This window comes from Ovis canadensis, chromosome 23, assembly GCF_042477335.2.
Source record: "Ovis canadensis isolate MfBH-ARS-UI-01 breed Bighorn chromosome 23, ARS-UI_OviCan_v2, whole genome shotgun sequence".
NCBI classification, from domain to species: Eukaryota; Metazoa; Chordata; class Mammalia; order Artiodactyla; family Bovidae; genus Ovis; species Ovis canadensis.
The window spans coordinates 41,757,809-41,776,865 of record NC_091267.1 but is presented as its reverse complement, the minus strand read 5'-3'; positions in this window follow the sequence as shown (position 1 = coordinate 41,776,865).

The window sequence follows — 19,057 nt, the reverse complement described above, 5'->3', positions numbered from 1 at the left end:
TGGAGTGGGGTACCATTTCCTACTCCAGGGGATCTTCCCCACCCAGGGAATGAATTTGCATCTCTTGCGTCTCCTACATTGGAAGGTGGATTCTTTATGACTAGTGCCACTTGGATGTTTTGTATATATTACATACTATCTAGCCACACCCTTAGAAGTAATCAATTTATAACTCTTATAGATGAAAAAAACTAAGTAAAGCGATTGGTCTAAACTACTCTCTGTGAAATTAGGTAAGCTAGACTTCAAACACATAGCTGACTTCATCACTCCAGCTCTTTCCACTGTACTGTCTTTTCTTTGCAACTATGAAATTATTTCTGTTTTTCTCTGATGGAGCAATTCTACTACAACCACAGAGACACAGCTGTGATTAAAAAAAAAAAAAAAAACTATTCAAACTATTCAATTGATAACCTAATACAATGATGTGATGAAATGGAAACCAACCCCATGGCCTTTTGTTCTGTGATAGACCACATGAAGAAAGCATGCATAGCTGCTATGCAATCTGCAGTTTGCAGGTGTGGGAATCTCTATTTCATAAGACACAAATAAGCCTGGACATATTTGGTAATTACTGTGTTAATACAGAGTCATTTCACAGCTATTTCTTTCTTACAAATTATATAGTAGTTAGACTTGGAATTACCATAAAAAATGAGAAACTTCTAGTTGCCAGTAAATGATTGCTTTATAATTACAAAATAATTACATAGTTATTTTGGCCTAGAAATATAAAGCATTGTACAAAATCCATATACTTTGCTGCCAGAACTGCCAAGGTCCAAGTCTATCAGTTCTTTTAGGAATTGCCCTTAGGACCTTCTGAAATTCTCAAAAACTTTAACTCCTCTCAGGAGAAAAAAATATGTCATAAGGGAGATAGCTTCCCTCATTAAACTAGAATTTTCACTGACCCCAAAGTTATTGCACTGTAAAAATTAAGTCAGTAATGGTAATAACAGAACTCTGTTACCTCTTCCTGATGAGACCTGGTTGGCTGTGGCTATTCAAGAAGAAGTCAGTTAATTTAGCAAACTCTTTATGCCTTTCCATGGGTCACAGAGTCAACTTGCTACAATTCGTGGGAATTGTGACAGTTATTAGCTTATTCAACTATTCTGTCACTTAAAACATTGATTTTGGTTTCTTTGTTCCTACTATAATTTATTATCTTATGATTTTTCACTCTTTATGCTCTTACAGCATGAATATTTGATATTTTGTGTATGGGTTGATTATGATTTTTGATGCCAGTTCTGCTTATCTGGATACTCGATATGTAATTTTTTAAGGAAGTCAAAGATAAAACAAATCAATGTCTACTTTCCAGTTATAGGACTGAAACTATTGAAAGAAACAGTTTCAACTATAAGGCTTGGGATATTCAGTTAGTATTTTAATTAATTACTTCAACATTGACATGATGTAATGTTTCAATATGGCCCAGTAAAAAATACTTTGAATTTAACTTTTTGAATCTGAATTTTGTCTCTAATAGAAACAGATAGTGCTGAAAAACTTTGGAAATTCACAATTCTAAAAAATTCACTATGGAATTCCAGTTCTGGGCATAATTTAATAACTGGGATAAGACATTGTTTCACTATAAATGGGTTTTTAATTGAAAAAAGAATATGAGGTATCTATTTTCTGGTGTTAGCAACAGAAGTACCTGTTTTCATATTTGAGGGAAGAGAAAACATAGGCAAACTCCACTTCCCCCAGCTCTCTGCCTGCAGCCCTTGGTACACATTAGCACATGGGGATGGGATCAAAACAGAGAGAAACATTTTGCTGGGCAGAGGGAATAGCGATCAAAGATCAGGATAGTTGATTTGACTAGAATTTTCAAGGCATAATATTTAAGAGGAGCGTACAGCTTAGAGAAGAAACTCCAAAAATATGCTTTGGGTTCTCTTTTAATTTTTTGCCAAATATTCACCTGCACATTGACAGAGGTCTTAACAGAGAAAGTGATTGGGAGCCCTGTGCACTGAAAGAAGATTCTAGACTTCATACAATACTAGAAAACATTAAGGTGAGCATGGGGAAATGAGGCTAAATAACCTAGGCATTCACTTGATTGTCTAGAAAAGCCATACCTAGCCATGGAGAAAAGACATTTTCTACACCCACCCCTCTAAAGTATGAAGACAATTTTCCACTAGATAAAACATATATTCTAGTGAAGTTACTGTCTGCAAGAAGAAAATGCAACATTTTTAATAGAAACTAAACAAAATCTACAATAACATGAACATAAACAATGTCCATGTTGTATTAAAATATGGAGAACTAGGAAAACATGTGCCATAACCAGAAAAAACAAACAAAAACTCTGATTACAGATTATACAGATGTTGAAATTAGAAGGCAAAGGCTCTAAGCCAGATATTATAAATACATTCCAGGATTTAAGGCAAAAATTGGACATAATAAATGAGCAGATGCTTCAAATGAAAACTAGAAATTATATAAAAAAGGAAATTATGCAACTGAAAATACAATTTTTGAAATAAAATTTATACTATTGTTAACAGAAGATTTTACATTAAAAAAAGATAGGTAGGTGAGCCAAAAATGAGTCAAACAACAGGATCAAAACTAAAACACAAAGAGGAAAAGAAGATGAATAAAAACTTCAGTGAAATCTGAGACAATATCAAAAAGTTTGACAAAGAATTAATGGCTGCATGAAAAGAAAACTAGAGAAAGTTGGGAAGAAATGGATATTGGAAGAAATAATAATAAAACATATATATAATAATATGTTTTCTTCCAAGTTTGATAAAATAATTTTCTAACAAATTCCCAGTAAAAGATAAAAAAAACCATACAGAGGAATATGACAATCAACTATTACAAACTAAAAGAAATATATCCTAGAAACAATCAGAATTTAAAAGTATATCATATGTAAGAAAATTATTAGAGTCAGGTGACTAGTTATCTGAAACAATGTAATCCAAGAGACAATAGGATCATATTTTTTCAATGCTGAATGGGGAAGTCAAAATATAGTCAGCCTAGGATTCTATATCCTTTATAAATGTCGTGCAAAATATCCTTCAACATATTATTCAAAAATCCTACAAAAGTGTTCTTCAAAAATTTAAATGAAATGAGAATATTTTAGACACCAAATGCTGATTGGCAGGGAATCTATACTAAAAAAAATGTTAAAGAAAGTTCTTCATTTTTGAGAGAACAATAGACAGAAACCTTGAGTCATACGAAAGAATGAAGAGTGCTAGAAATTCTAAATATGTGGAAAAATATGCTTTTAAGTTATTTTCTTATATCTTTGTTTAAAAGATAACAGACTGTAAAAACTAAATACAATATACTTGTATCAAAGTGGCATCATAACATTTAAGAATTGTGACAAAATAATACCAGATATGGGAAGAAATAAATGGAAATATTCCTTCATAAGATAAGCATATTACATGTTGAATGGTATAGTATTAATTTAGTATTGACTATAATCACCTAATGATAAATAGCATAATCCCTGGAGTAATGACTATAAGAATAATACAAGGAAATACAGCTAAAAATCAAATAGAGGCATAATTAAACACTGAGAATCCATAATTATCCCCAAAATGTGATAGGAAAGGAGAAAAGAGGAAACAAATACTTGGTGGGGCAAGAAGAAAATAAGTAGCAAGATAGTAGACTTAAACTCAATCATATCAATATTTACAGAACATATAAATAATCTATACGTTACAATGAAAAGAAGGATTTGCATCCGGAATTTAAAAGAAAACACTTTATGCTACTTATACACTTGAAATGTGAAGCCAAGAACTGGTTTTATGTAAAAGGATAGAAAAAGATATACCAGGCGAATACGAATCATATGCAAGTTGTATTATCTCTGTTAATATCAGACACAGTGGACTTCAAGAAAACACATAAACCAGAGAAAAGGAGAAATATAAGACACACCTGAAGTTACACATACTGTATAACTGGATTTTAAAACATAGGAAGCAAAAACTGATAGAAATGAAAGGAGAAATAGAAAAAAAAAAGACAAATACAGTTAGATTAAGATTTCAACTGACAAAGCCGTGAACACTCTAAATCGAATTCACATTTATAGAACCTCACCCAATGACTCAAAAAATCCACTTTATTTTCATATGGAACATTCACCATGGTGGGCCATATGTGTTGCCATAAAGATAATTTTGAAATAACTCAGAGAATATTTTCTGACCAGAACAGAATGAAATGAAGAATCAACATCAGAGTAATACCAGAGATCCCAGAGACATGAAAAGTATCATAACTGAATATCTCAAAGATACTTTACCATCTGAGCCACAAGGGAAGCCCCAATAAATTATATAGCTAAGGTAAAATTCTTTAAAAGATACAATTTACCAAAATTGATTTTGTAAAGGTAAAAAAAAAAACCCAAAACTTAATAATCATGTAGCTACTAAAGAAGCTGAACTGTTATCATAGCCTGTCCACTGAGCAAACTCCAATCCAAGACAGTACACAGGTGAATTTTATCTCACATCTACGTTTTTAAAAATAAACCCAAACTTGCACATGTTCAAAATATAAAAATAGATATAACAGGAAATACCTCCTAACTCATATTTGGGAGTTAGAATAAAACTCTGATACAAACATTTGATTAGGGCATCAGAAGAAAAAAAAAATTACACATGAATGCAAATGAAATGTTAGCAAATTGAAGCCATTTGTACAGGAAATAATACATCCCCTACATCATACCACTGTTGTTGTTGTTTAGTTGCTCAGTCATGTCCAACTCTTTTGTGAACCCATGGACTGTAGCCCACCAGGCCCCTCTGTCCATGGGATTTTCCAGGCAAGAATACTGGAGTGGGTTGCCATTCCCTTCTCCAAGGGGTCTTCCCAACCCAAAGATGGTACCCATGTCTCATGCATTGGCAGGCTGGTTCTTTACAACTGAGCCACTGAGGGCCCACCACTTCATACCAAACACATGAAAATTCATGAATCATCATCAAGCTAAACATATAAGCTCAAGTTATATAAAATCTGGAGAAAAAAATAAAACAGGAGAGAAAATCCATATGTCCTGTAGATAGGCATATTTCTATAGAATAGTTACTGGCAATACCAAAAAAAATCACTAACAATAAAAGAGTTGATCATTTGGTATTCCTCAAGCATCCACTCATCAAACATCCTATTAAGAGAGAGAATGAATAGGTGAGCCATAGATTGGAAAAAGAAAGAAAGAGAGGAAACCTACTGTAGTTCAGTACTAAAAAGACAATCTGCTTAAACAAAGAAATGGGCAGAAGGCTTGTGTCAACTCATAGAAGTAGATACTGAAAAATAGGCATATAAAAACGGACAACAGAAATTATCAAAGAGACACAAATTAAAAGCACAATTAGACACCATTGCACATCCATTAGAATGTATAATTTTTAAAGATTGACAACAGCAAGTATTATATGACAATCAGATCTCTTATGTTTTACTGAAGGGCATGTAAACTATAACAACTGCAGTGAAAAAATTTTTGGCAGTATCTTTAGATTTAAAAGTACACTTAACCCTTAGAGACAGTCATAGAGTTATATTAATACCATTCTGATCCCACTTCATAAAAGATCTTGCATTTCATCAGAAAGTTGAGCAGTTAGCTATCAACATCCAGGTGCATCTTTTTCAGGATCCATTTTAGTGTTCAAACTGAATCCACACTCTTGGGTGCTACTTCCAAACCTGTGCATCACCTGGCCATTTGTCTGCAAAATGAGAGTCTTCTAAGGGGCAGTCTTTGTTCTGAAGACTGTAATTGTTTGGCTGAGACATTGTGACATCTGCCTTGTAGTCAGAGTTTCTTCCTGCCTAATTATGTTTCCGCCTGCCTCTTCTTTCACAGGTGTTAGCTCCATATCACAGAAGATTGTTCTGAGGAGCTATATTCATTATAGCCCCAAACTGGGGGGTGGGGGGTGGGGAAACCCACACACAAAAAACAAAAAACACAAAAGTTCATCAGTAGGAAAAAGAGATCAGCAAATTGTGGAATCCTTATACAGAAAAATACCAGCCAGCAATAAAAAGTAACAGACAGCAGATACACAATAACATGAACAAATCTCAAAAGTATGCTAAGGAAAGAGAGAATAAAGGAGGAAAATAGAAAGAAATGAAACAGTCTGTTACAGACTGAATGTTGTGTCTACCTCCCAAATTATATGTTGAAGCCCTGATCTCCAGTGTTATGGGGTTTGTAGATGAGGGTCTTTGGGAGGTAGTAATGGTTAGATGAAGTTGGGATGGGAGGGGTGGTCTTTTATGATGGGACTATAAGAATAGACACCAGAGTGGGCCATCTCTCATGCTCTGTCTCTCACTCTGCCTCTCTGTCTCTTTTTCTATCTTCATGAATGCACCAAGGAAAAGCCATGTGAGCACCCAGGAAGAAGGCGTCCATCTATAAACCAAAACAAGAGCCCTTATCAGAACTCAAAAATGTTCCAAGGCACTCTGCTCTTGGAATTCCAGTCTCTAAAACTAAGAGAAAATTAAATGTCTATTGTTTAAGCCACCTGATCTAAGGCATTTTGTTTTGTTTTAGTGAAAGTGAAGTGAAAATTGCTCAGTTGTGTCCAAAAGTCCATGGAATTCTCCAGGCCAGAATACTGGTGTGGGTAGCCATTCCCCTTCTCCTGGGGATCTTCCCAACCCAGGGATTGAACCCAGGTCTCCTGCATTGCAGGCTGATTCTTTTTCAGCTGAGCTACCAGGGAAGCCCACAAATAGACTAAGGCAGAGATAAAAACATTATACAAGTCCATTCACTTGGAATTCTTTAGCAGTCGAAATGTACTGATGAAAATCAGTAAACTGGTCTCTGATTGGAGAGAGTATATGAATTGCCTGGGAAAGGGTACAAGAGAACTTTCAGGGATGATGAAAATCTTCTGTATCTTAACAGGGTGTGGTTAGATGGATAAAATATGCGGTTGTCAAAACTCATGTAACTGTGCATTTCAGTCTGTATAATTTTACCTCAATAAAATTTAAATATATTCAAAGTGAAAATAAATGCACTTTCAGCTAACGTTCAACTGTGCTAACATATTCCTAGTTTTATTTCTTTGATTTTCAATTTTCTGTTTGAACATTTTTTCTGTTCTGACAAAATGATCCATAGGGTCAATGCAAATGCAACAAAAATCTCAGAAGTCTCTTTTTTACAATAGAAATTGATAAACTGATTCTAAAATGCCAATGGAAATGCAAAAGATTTAGAACAGATAAATCAATATTATTGAAAAAGAACAAATTTGGAGCATTTATACTATAGACTCTAATACTCTATATAAAATAACAATAATTAAGACACTCTATTAAAAAATCATGGTTTGGATCCACATCATAAAAAATCAGCCTAAACAATGTAAGTATGATTTATTGAATCAATCACTTATATTTCATTTTTGATATTTATTTGATATATTGTTGGCCTAACAATATAAGACTCACTTATTTTGAATATTTAATGTGTGACTTATGAACACCACTTTATAAAAGGTGTACACAATTACATATTTATGACATCATCTCTTTATTTTTTAATTCAGATCTTTCTCCTCAACTATTGCAATTCATTTCTGAAACTTTTAATGGTGATGTGCAAAGACACTCAGAGGTATTACAGGTATTTCAAGGGAACATGTATTGCTCAGAAAGGCCTATTTTCTAGTTGTCAGAACAGACTTGTTCTCATCTAGGAAAAGAAATTTATGTTTTAAAATTCTCAATAACAGATATTTTCTTAAAATATTACAAAAGCTTGGTATGGATTCAAATGGGAATAGAAGATTCAAACATTTAATATGAAAAGTTTGGTATGCTCCAAGTAAACATTTCCCTGGTGGCTCAGACAGTTAAGCGTTTGCCTACAATGCAGGAGACCCGGGTTCAATCCCTGGGTCAGGAAGATCTCTTGGGGAAGGAAATGGCAACCCACTCCAGTATTCTTGCCTGGAAAATCCCATGGATGGAGGAGCCTGGTGGGCTACAAGTCCAAGGGGTCACAAAGAGTCGAACATGACTGAGCGACTTCACTTTCTTACTTTAAGTAAACATTTAAAAAAGCAAATATAAAATTTCTTTATTAGTGCTTGCTCTGTCAAATGATAATTGTTGATTTTTCTTTAAAGAGATTAGAAAACATGACAATTTTTCTAACTTTTGTATCTGAAGTGTCACCCATTATTAGTTTTTTCTTCATTCACTCAATAATGATGTAACAAAAACCTACTATATGCCTGGCACTTTCAGGTTCTGGCTCTGTTAATTACATAGAATGCTCTCAATAAACATTGGTTACACTTATATATGAATAAATAAAGGGATACATGTGCATGCTAAACACAGAAACATGGTCAAAACAACTTCAAAGGTTGTAACTATAGTGAACATTCTTCTTGGTAGTTAAAGTGACCTCTGATTTTATAGTACAGATCATTGTCAGCTGAGAAGTCAATCAAAGTATTTTTATATTCAACTCAATTTCTTGGAGCATCAAGGTAGGTGGATTTAAAGTTCAATTCAGTTCAGTCGCTCAGTCGTGTTCGACTCTTTGCGACCCCATGAATTGCAGCATACCAGGTCTCCCTGTCCATCACCAACTCCCGGAATTCACTCAAACTCACATCCATCGAGTTGGTGATGCCATCCAGCCATCTCATCCTCTGTTGTCCCCTTTTCCTCCTGCCCCCAATCCCTCCCAGCATCAGAGTTTTTTCCAGTGAGTCAACTCTTCGCAACAGGTGGCCAAAGTATTGGAGTTTCAGCTTTAGCATCAGTCCTTCCAAAGAACACCTAGGACTAATCTCCTTTAGAATGGACTGGTTGGATCTCCTTGCAGTCCAAGGGACTCTCAAGAGTCTTCTCCAACACCACAGTTCAAAAGCATCAATTCTTCGGTGCTCAGCCTTCTTCACAGTCCAACTCTCACATCCATACATGACTACTGGAAAAACCATAGCCTTGACTAGATGGACCTTTGTTGGCAGCAAAAGAGTCTGAAATGCAGTACTTGGTAGCAATCTCAAAAATGACAGGATGATGTCTGTTCATTTCCCAAGCAAACCATTCACTATCACAGTAATCCAAGTCTATGCCCAAACCAGTAACACTGAAGAAGCTGAAGTTGAATGGTTCTATGAAGACCTACAAGACCTTTCAGAACTAACACCCAAAAAGATGTCCTTTTCATTATAGTGGACTGGAATGCAAAAGTAGGAAGTCAAGAAACACCTGGAGTAACAGACAAATTTGGCTTTGGAATACAGAATGAAGCAGGGCAAAGGCTAATAGGGTTTTGCCAAGAGAATGCACTTGTCACAGCAAACACCCTCTTCCAACAACACAAGAGAAGACTCTACACATGGACATCACCAGATGGTCAACACCGAAATCAGATTGATTGTATTCTTTGCAGCCAAACATGGAAAAGCTCTGGACAGTCAGCAAAAACAAGACCGGGAACTGACTGTGGCTCAGATCACAAACTCCTTATTGCCAAATTCAGACTTAAATTGAAGAAAGTAGGGAAAACCACTAGACCATTCAGTTCAGTTCAGCTGCTCAGTCGTGTCCGACTCTTTGCGACCCCATGAATCGCAGCATGATAGACCTTCCTGTCCATCACCAACTCCCGGAGTTCACTCATACTCATGCCCATCGAGACAGTGATGCCATCCAGCCATCTCATCCTCTGTCGTCCCCTTCTTCTCCTGCCCCCAATCCCTCCCAGCATCAGAGTCTTTTCCAATGAGTCAACTCTTCACATGAGGTGGCCAAAGTACTGGAGTTTAAGCTTTAGCATCATTCCTTCCAAAGAAATCCCAGCGCTGATCTCCTTCAGAATGGACTGGTTGGATCTCCTTGCAGTCCAAGTGACTCTCAGGAGTCTTCTCCAACACCACAGTTCAAAAGCATCAATTCTTCGGCTCTCAGCATTATTCATAGTCAAACACTCACATCCATACATGACTACTGGAAAAACAATAGCCTTGACCTTAGTTGGTAAAGTAATGTCTCTGCTTTGAATATGCTATCTAGGTTGGTCATAACTTTTCTTCCAAGGAGTAAGTGTCTTTTAATTTCATGGCTGCAATCACCATCTGCAGTGATTTTGGAGCCCCCAAAAATAAAGTCTGACACGTTTCCACTGTTTCCCCATCTATTTCCCATGAAGTGATGGAGCCAGATGCCATGATCTTCATTTTCTGAATGTTGAGCTTTAAGTCAACTTTTTCACTCTCCTCTTTTACGTTCATCAAGAGGCTTCTTAGTTCCTCTTCACTTTCTGCCATAAGGGTGGTGTCATCTGCATATCTGAGGTTATTGATATTTCTCCCGGCAATCTTGATTCCAGCTTGGGTATGATCTATATCAAATCCCTTATGATTATACAGTGGAATGAGAAATAGATTTAAGGGACTAGATCTGATAGATAGGGTGCCTGATGAACTATGGATGGAGGTTCGTGACATTGTACAGGAGACAGGAATCAAGACCATCCCCATGCAAAATAAATGCCAAAAAGCAAAATGGCCTTCTGGGGAGGACTTACAAATAGCTGTGAAAAGAAGAGAAGCAAAAAGCAAAGGAGAAAAGGAAACATATAAGCATCTGAATGCAGAGTTCCAAAGAATAGTAAGAAGAGATAAGAAAGCCTTCTTCAGCAGTCAGTGCAAAGAAATAGAAGAAAACAACAGAATGGGAAAGACTAGAGAACTCTTCAAGAAAATTAGATATATCAAGGGAACATTTCATGCATAGATGGGCTCGATAAAGGACAGAATATGTATTTAAAGTTATAGGTTTGTATTTCTTTTCATGATCTTTTCTGTTTAACAGGTTTGTTGATATTTATCAGCACATAATAAAGTGTATATATTTAAAGTGCAAATTGTTGAAGGTTTTAACATGTATACACCTTTGAAACTAATGTCATGATCAAGATAATAAACATATCCCCATCACCCATTTGTCAACCCATCTTCCTGCTTCTTCTCCTTCCTGCTCTTTCCAACCCCTACCTCATATCATATACAAAAATCTTAAAATGGTTAAGTGAACTGAATATGTCATAAAAGTAAAATTCTTAAAAAACAAGAGTTTTCATGACCTCAATTTTTTCAATAGATTCTTGTTTGACACTAAAAACACAAGCACCAATACAAAAACCAAAAAATAGATGAATGGAACTTCATCGAAATTTTTCTAAAAATTATACATCAAAGGACATTGAGATGAAAATAAAAAGTCAACCTTCAGAACGTAAGAAAATATTTTGAAGCCATACACCTGGTAAGGATCTAGTGTCCAGAATGTATTAAAAAGCCTCTTACACTTCAATAACAAAAAGACAACTCAACTGAAAAATGGGCAAAGGAGTTGAATAGATATTTGTTAAAAAAAAAAAAAGAAGAAGAAGAAATGCCAACTGACAATAAGCACACGAAAATACTTTCTAAGTCATTGTCTTTAAGGGATTACCTTTACTGATCATTAAAGGATTACTTTTATCTCTGAAAGATATTTTTGCTTGGTATAGAAATCCAGCCTCAGAGTTCTGCTCCTGACAGAACTCCCAGCCTGACAGTGAGAAGTTCTGCAGGTATAATGCCCATCAAAACTGGCGAAATTATTATTTTTTTAAAAAAACAACCATTTGGAATGGCCTTAAAAGCATATAATAAATGAAAAAAAATTTTATTCCATAAAATATACTACAATTTGATAGAATTGCAAGGACCTAAATCACTGCAGATAGTGACTTCAGCCATGAAATTAAAAGACGCTTACTCCTTGGAAGAAAAGTTATGACCAACCTAGATAGCATATTCAAAACCAGAGACATTACCTTACAACACAGGTCCATCTAGTCAAGGCTATGGTTTTTCCAGTGGTCATGTATGGATGTGAGAGTTGGACCGTGAAGAAAGCTGAGTGCCAAAGAATTGATGCTTTTGAACTGTGGTGTTGGAGAAGACTCCTGAGAGTCCCTTGGACTGCAAGGAGATCCAACCAGTCCATTCTGAAGGAGATCAGCCCTGGAATTTCTTTGGAAGGAATGATGCTAAGGCTGAAACTCCAGTACTTTGGCCACCTCATGCGAAGAGGTGATTCATTGGAAAAGACTGACGCTGGGAGGGATTGAGGGCAGGAGGAGAAGGGGATGACCGAGGATGAGATGGCTGGATGGCATCACTGACTCAATGGATGTGAGTCTGAGTGAACTCCGGGAAATGGTGATGGACAGGGCGGCCTGTCGTGCTGCGATTCATGGGGTCGCAAAGAGTCGGACACGACTGAGTGGCTGAAATGATTTGAACTGAACTGAACTGATGTTATATGAACCAAAACCCATACCTTACTTCCCACCTTCCTGCTCAACAAGATGGAAAATTCTCTCCAGATTTATATGATATGGAACACAGGGATTGCTGTGACTCCAAGCTGGAGCTATCTTTCTGGGAATGGCAAGACAGCATTCCTTATCTTGCTCCCGGTTATCTGTTAACTGAGGCTAAATTCTAATGTGAACAAATAAATAGGGGAATTTCCTGGCAGCCTAGTGGTTAAGACTCTGTGCTTTCAGTGCAAGGGGTGCAGGTTCGACCCCTCACTGGGGAACTAAGATTCCATATGCCATTCAGTGCAGCCTAGAAAAAACTTATTTATACACACACATATATATATGTAATAAAAGGGAATTCTCTTCCTTGCCCAGCCCTCCTCTGAGGGGACAGAGGCTCTATCTTAGATGTGACCCTGCTGATAATACTGGCATCTGAATCAACTTTGCTTTGAATCATGGAGTGGGTTTTCCATGTAAAGAGACTCAGAGCAAAGAAACTTGGGGCTGCTGCTCCCACATTCACTGAGAGCTCAGCTCCTAAATGAGGGTATCACTCAGTGCATATTTTCCCATCCTCAGCTCCAGTGCATTATATTCCCATCCTCAGCACCAGTGCCATAGCACAGAGATTTTGCCTGGGAGGAGAAAGATACAGGGGAGAGACCTCCAATTCTTCTCCAGATGAACTGACTTCATTTACAATAGAATTTGGAGAACATCAAGCCTAAGAGCATTCTCCAAAAACAGTGGCTTTGGGAGGTGGAGGCAATGGAGGAAGACTGACAAATTAGTTGGAAATATGAAATTGTATATTGACTAGTTTCCACGGTGAACTGGGGAAAGAACACTCCTGAAGTCAGAATAAATGTCAAACACTGATCTGTGGAACTGTCACCTCAAAGGAGCCTGGATTTGATTGTCTGTGAAGCAAATGATGTACCAATGCATTGTTCAAAACAATAAAGCCTAAAAGGTGGAGATTGGAGGAGCTGAACAGCTGGGTGTCCCATGGACAGAGGAGCCTGGCAGGTTACAATCCATGGGGCTGCAAAGAGTTGGACATGACTTAGCGACTGAGCATGCACGCAACAACTAGGTGTGGTAATGGATAAAAATGTGATCAAAAAGAGTCCCATCAAAACTTGTTATCCAGACTGACTGTGTGCATCTTGAAGCCTGCTTATTCTAAAGATCTATGTTACAGACTTATGATATTTGAACATTAGTTCAGTTCACAGTCATGATGAGTAATGTAATTCTTCCCCAGCTTAAACTCCAGTCCCATCAGAGGATCAGTTTAATTTTCTTTGTTTCTTCTCCTGCATTAATAACATAGAAACAAAGATACTTGTTTATTGATGCCTGAAAGCATATGTGGATAAATGATAAAGCGGGATGCCAATAGCATTCATTAATATTCTTCCCAGTATCAATAAGCTTCCCTTTAAAGCAGAATTCCATCTGGAATCAATCAGTCTTATATGCAAAACAGATTGAAAATTGCTCTCAAGGAGGCCCATGTGTCTACACTTCAGAGGAAGGGCAGCTTGAATTACACAGATAGTTCCACAGCTGTAGGCTTGCCCTGGTTAGAATTTAACAGATAACACAGCGCTTCACCTCTGCCCTGGCTGTTTCAAAGTTCTGGAAACCAGCTTCAGTGCCTTGTGGCTGCTCCTTCAGTCACATTTCAGTGTTCCCTAAGTGGAAGCATAGCCAGAACAACTTTAGAGACAGATGTTACGCTGAAATAACTTAGGAGATATAAACAGCATGTATACAGGGGGCATTTACAATGTATAGCTTGAAACGAATATTTGAATTGTACTATTTCAAAGTTTTCGATTGATGACTAATTGGAAGAAATTAGGGAATATCTTTGCAACTTCACAAAGATATCCCAAGGCACATTCTTGATGAAATTTCAATACTGTAAATTTAAAAGTAAATCTTATCTCCATTCAAATCATTTACTTGTTGTTTTCCTTGGAGAATTATTCCCACAGAAATACTACTTTACTCCAGAGATCTGGAGTAAAGTACTGTAAACAAGCACAGATATAATAATTGTAGTTCCCATAATGCGTTGAGATCAGAGAATTAGAATGTAACGAAGGTGTCAGGGGAGAAAATTAAGTTTTAGCCCCATTTTATAGATGAGTTAACAGAAACCCTACCTAAATGCATTGCACATCTGGTTGTGTGGGTGTGAGTGGAAATCAAAGGTAAAAAGAAAAATGTGCATGCTTAGTCATTCAATTGTGTCCGACTCTTTGTGACCCTTTGGACTGGAGCCCACGAGGCTTCTCTGTCCATGGAATTCTCCAGGCAAGAGCACTGGAGCGGGTTGCCATTCCCTCTCCAGGGGATCTTCCTGACTCAGGGATTGAACCTATGTCTCTTGTGTCTGCTACATTGCAGGTGGGGTCTTCACCCACTGAAACATCATGGAGAAGATTGGTCCAAGTCAATCATTTCCTTTAGATGGGACTGAAAAGCAGAGATCAGATTTTAATGCTTAGTGTATCTGACTTGACAAACTATTTTTAATGCACTATCCTTAGGGATATGGATAATTCCCATTCTATACTGAAAACATAGTGAAGATGACCTATTTGAAACAGAAGAAATTTTTACAATGTACTTTTTTTGCTTAAGCATTATTAATGACTTTTTCCAAATATTAATTTTAGTTTCTGAGGAATTGTATGTAAAATCTCTCCACCAGAGTAAACAGTACAGTGAAACTATCAATTCCTCAGAAAATAAAGCCTACAGATATTTTTTGAATTTAGTCTTGGAAGAGAGATCAATGTGTTTTTCCAAACACATTAAGCATTTTTTTTTCATTTAATTCATACAATATGAATTCTGTAAACTTTCAAGGAAATGATACTTTAGAGTGAGATGATGATATTTTAAAACATGTAATATCTGCTTTTGATGCTTTTTGTTTTCTTCTAAGTGCAAGGCCACCCTCCAACCCATGATCCTTATTCTGTCTCTTGTTTGGCCTCTGGCTTAAGGAGACTTGTATCTGTGGACTTCCCTGCTGGCTCAGTGGTAAAGAATCTGCATGTCAATGTAGGAGATGTGAGTTCAATCCCTGGGTCAGGAAGATCCCCTGGAGAAGGAAATGGCAACCCACTCCAGTATTCTTGCCTGGGAAATCCCATCGACAAGAGGAGACTGGAGGGAGACAGTCCCTGGGGTCAAAGAGTCAGACATGACTTAGCAACTAAATAAGCAAAAATATTGTGATCTATGGAAATGCTCTTGTTTTATCTGGCCCCCTTTTTGATGTCAAGGACAAAGTCCTTATTTCTCTGGAAACATCATTGCACAGAATGATCTCTAGCGGCAGGAGCTGATTCCAGAGAAATGCTTTTCTTACCTTAAACGTCTCTTAGTATCAAACAACACATCACAGAAATGGAACCATATGTGCACACAACCTTGCAAGCAGCACTAATTTTCATTGTTTTTGTTTGAAAACCTAGAAGGTAAAACACTTTGCTTTATATCAAACAGTTAGGTGGGATATCTCTCTCTCTTTACATAACAACTGCCTTCTTTAAGTGATGGATCAGTATCATTCAAGTAGTTTACTGTATAAGTAAAGGGTATATCATTTGTAAAAATTAAGCTCCCCTCAGTTGAAAACGGTCAAATGTTTCAGACAAAAAGAAGGCTGTATTTTCTTGGCATGAAGATGGTTGCTTGATAGTATTATATGCTTTACTTTTTTTAATAAGTGGCAATAATGCACTAAATGCTATTTTATTAAAAGTTAATATCTATTTTGTGAATAAATGGATTTAGGTAGGCAAAATAAAATCTTCACTTGGCTATTAAATCACTTTTATATTATCTGAAGCAAAATCTTCACACTAAATGAGTATGAGTCACAGACTTTCAGAATATCCCTGGGAATGTACTTTACACTATAACTTAAATAGTAATGAAATCAGCTGAAAATGAATGTCATTAGTCAACTGTGCCTTGATAGGGTTTCCTGTGGGCTGATACAAGTCATCATTAGAAATGAATTTTCTCATGATATACAATGAGTGTTTAATGTTTTGCTTCAAAGCAGAATTTAAATTTTATATTTAATGCAGGACTTTCCGTTTTTTTTTTTAAATTTAGATGGCATGTTTTTGGTTTAGTCTTCAAATGTTATAAGACTGTATAAAATGCATAAAACAGATAATAATCACCAGTGGAGACATACTAATTATTTTAAAACTCAAACTAAGGACTAGTGGGAACAAAATGTTTTCATACATACAACTTTAATCTTGACTTAAGAATAGATCTGTAGAAATTGAAGAGCAAATATGTGTAATATTATTACATCCTTCTGGATTGCTGCTCCTGCTGCTAAGTCGTCTCGGTCGTGTCTGACCCCGTGTGACCCCATAGACAGCAGCCCACCAGAATCCTCTGTCCCTGAGATTCTCCAGGCAAGAATACTGGAGGGGGTTACCATTTCCTTCTCCACCTTCTGGATTAAGAAATGGTTAATGTTTTTAGATTTTGATATGGAAAATAATGCCAGTATTTACAAGTTCATCATGTATTTCTATACCAATGTAAATGTATGCACATATGCACGTGTGTGATGTTTTGAATGTTTCAGTATTCTGAGAACCAATAGGATGGAGAAGTAAGGTAAGGAAAATTGTATTTAAAAAATTATGTATACTGTTGCCACACAGAAAATAATTAGTTGCAAAAGTGAATATAGTACATCTTGCTATATATTAATAACTACAGCAGAGTACTCAATGGGAATACACAAACCTTAACGTTGTTCAGGAGGTTTAGAATTTCAAACTTTCACTGTGAATTTATAGCATAAAACACCCAACTGACTTCATATAAAATGCTTAGAATTTATTTGATTTCCTATCAAATATCCCACTGTACATAGATATATAATTACTTTAATTATCTCAGTATCCAAATTACTTGTTGGGGATCTCCAGAAGGGTATTTAACTCTTCCTGGCCAGTATAATACTAACAAGTATAGTGATAGATGTTATTAATTAGCTTCTGTGGGTCTGTGCAGTTTGAAAGCAAGCAGTATCGTATATCTTTCATACAATATCAGCAATTGAGCTTCAGGGGAAAGTGTTGTAACATTTTCCCTAATTTTTGTAATATTTTTTCTCAGTCTAAAAGTTGCTAGGATATAATATTGTGTTTAGTTTTATCATCAAAGAGTGAAAAGTGGTGAAGAGTTTTCTTAACATAAGATGTAAATAAGCACAAATAGGCAAATAAACCAAAAGGATGAATAAGTAACTTATAAAGACATATAAACATGTTAAGATTCATGACTTTCAGTTGTATATTAATACAATCCAATTCATAAGGAGATACTAGTTATGTCTACAGGTCTTCCTCCACTTACCATGGGGCTACATCCCAGAAAACCCATCTTCAGTTGAAAATGCATTTAATACACAATGTGTGAAACATTATAGCTTAGCTTCAGTTCAGTTCAGTCGCTCAGTCGTGTGTGACTTTTTGCGACCCCATGAATCACAGCATGCCAGGCCCCCCTGTCCATCACCAACTCCCAGAGTTCACTCAGACTCACGTCCATTGAGTCAGTGATGCCATCCAGCCATCTCATCCTCGGTTGTCCCCTTCTTCTCCTGCCCCCAATCCCTCCCAGCATCTGAGCCTTTTCCAATGAGTCAACTCTTTGCATGAGGTGGCCAAAGTACTGGAGTTTCAGCCTTAGCATCATTCCTTCCAAAGAAATCCCAGGGTTGATCTCCTTCAGAATGGACTGGTTGGATCTCTTTGCAATCCAAGGGACTCTCAAGAGTCTTCTCCAACACCACAGTTCAAAAGCATCAATTCTTTGGTGCTCAGCCTTCTTCACAGTCCAACTCTCACATCCATACATGACCACAGGAAAAACCATATCCTTGACTAGACGAAACTTAGTCGGCAAAGTAATGTCTCTGCTTTTGAATATGCTATCTAGGTTGGTCATAACTTTTCTTCCAAGGAGTAAGCGTCTTTTAATTTCATGGCCGCAATCACCATCTGCAGTGATTTTGGAGCCCAAAAAAGTCTGACACTGTTTCCACTGTTTCCCCATCTATTTCCCATGAAGTGATGGGACCAGATGCCATGATCTTCGTTTTCTGAATGTTGAGATCTAGGCCAACTTTTTCACTCTCCTCTTTCACTTTCATCAAGAGGCTTTTTAGCTCCTCTTCACTCTCTGCCATAGGGTGGTGTCATCTGAATATCTGAGGTTATTGATATTTCTCCCAGCAATCTTGATTCCAGTTTGTGTTTCTTCCAGTCCAGCGTTTCTCATGATGTACTCTGCATAGGAGTTAAATAAGCAGGGGGACAATATACAGCCTTGATGTACTCCTTTTCCTATTTGGAACCAGTCTGTTGTTCCATGTCCAGTTCTAACTGTTGCTTCCTGACCTGCATACAGATTTCTCAGGAGGCAGGTGAGGTGGTCTGGTATTCCCATCTCTTTCAGAATTTCCCACAGTTTATAGCTTAGCCTACCTTAAATGTAGGCTCATAACAATTACATTAGTCTACAGTTTGTCTAATACAAAGCCTATCTTTTTTTTAATTTAAA